Source organism: Mus caroli, chromosome 10 (assembly GCF_900094665.2).
Source record: "Mus caroli chromosome 10, CAROLI_EIJ_v1.1, whole genome shotgun sequence".
Lineage (NCBI taxonomy): Eukaryota > Metazoa > Chordata > Mammalia > Rodentia > Muridae > Mus > Mus caroli.
In genome coordinates, this window is record NC_034579.1 from 116,740,243 (window position 1) to 116,741,946 (window position 1,704).

The following is a 1,704-nucleotide window of genomic DNA, read 5'->3' on the forward strand; positions in this document are numbered from 1 at the left end:
ACTCAAGCAGGTCAGAAAGCAGGAGCTGATTGCAGAGGCCATGGAAGGATGTTACTGGCTTGATTCTCCTAGCTTGACCAGCTTGCTTTCTTATGGAACCCAGGAATACCAGGCCAGGGATTGCAAGACCTGCCATGGCCCTCCCACCCTGGATCACTAATTGAGAAAATGCCTTACAACTGGATCTCATGGAGGCATTTCCTCAAAGGAGGCTCCTTTCTCTGTGATAACTCCAGCTTGCATCAAGTTGTACACACTATAAGAGCTGAACCATGACAATGTCAATAGACATGCTAAAGCTGAAGGGTAAATCTCATGGGATCCCACCTGCAGAAAACGAACTACAGGCAACTAATGACTGATTAGAGAGGCAGAATTAGTCTCTCTCAGGGATAAGTCCCTTAATCAATTATTCCATACAAAGTGATCAGCTGTGAAATGATATTCATGCAAACAACACAAAACAGATTCAGCAAGTAGTACTTAAATATTTATGCACATAGATATGTGGGTGTGTGTGCACACATTTGTGCATATGTGTCACAATAATAATCAAAGAAACAAGGCTCTCATTTTAAGTTTATATGTATGTGTATATATATATATGTATATATGTAATATAAATTTAAGTTTATATGTATATATGCACATACATTTAAAAATTGAAAAATAAATTTATATGTAAATATATAATCCCAACTCAGGAAGCCAAGACAGGCAGATGTTTGTGAGTTTGAGGTCAAAGTAATCTACAAAGCAAGTTCCAGGACAGCCAGGGTTGTTACACAGAGAAACCCTGTCTTGTAATACCAAATTAAAAAAAAAAAAAAAAGAATTGAAAAGAATTGTCCCTTTTGCTGCTGCATCCACAGTCATGAGTATGTGCAGCCTGCAGAAGAGACTTGCTTCTAATGTTCTCCATTGTGACAAAAAGGAAGGTCTGTTGAACTACAATGAAACAATGAAATCACCAGTGTTAACTCCCATTAGCAGATCAGAAGCTGATCAAACATGGACTGATCACCTAGAAACCTGTGACTGTCGGAAAAAGACCTTGGCCTGACGGAAGGGCAGGCGTATGGGCATAGGGAAGCAGAAGGGTACTGCCAACGCTCGGATGCCCCAGAAGGTGGCCTGGATGAGAAGGATGAGGACCCTGCAGACTTCTCAGGAGATACCGGGAATCCAAGAAGAGTGACTGCTGTAGGTATCACAGCCTGTATCTGAAGGTCTAAGGGAATGCCTTAAACTAACAAAACAACAACAACAACAAACAGATCCTCATGGAGCATATCTACAAACTGAAGACAAACAAGCCACACAAGAAGCTTCTAGCTGACCAGGCTGAGACTCGCAGGCCTAAGACCAAGGAAGCACAAAACCTCCCACATAAGCGGCTCCAGGCCGAGAAGAAGAGTTCATCAAGACTGTCCAAGGAGGAAGAGCCCAAGAAATAAAGCTTCCCTCTTGTCTGTATCTAGTGGCCTGGCTGTGGCCTCACATGGATCAGTCATTAAAACAAGACTTTAAAAAACAGAATTATTAAAAATGGCTCTCTTGCCAAAAGCAATCTACAGATTCAATGCAATTCCCATCAAAATTCCAACTCAATCTTCAACGAATTAGAAAGAGCAATCTGCAAATTCATCTGGAATAACAAAAAACCTAGGATAGCAAAAACTCTTCTCAAGGATAAAAGAACCT

The 1,704-nt window shown here is 41.0% G+C and overlaps 1 pseudogene; it reads left to right on the top strand.

The window, feature by feature from the left end:
• Nucleotides 1-874: 874 nt before the first annotated feature.
• LOC110303943 lies at nt 875-1,457 on the top strand (annotated as a pseudogene).
• Nucleotides 1,458-1,704: the final 247 nt, after the last annotated feature.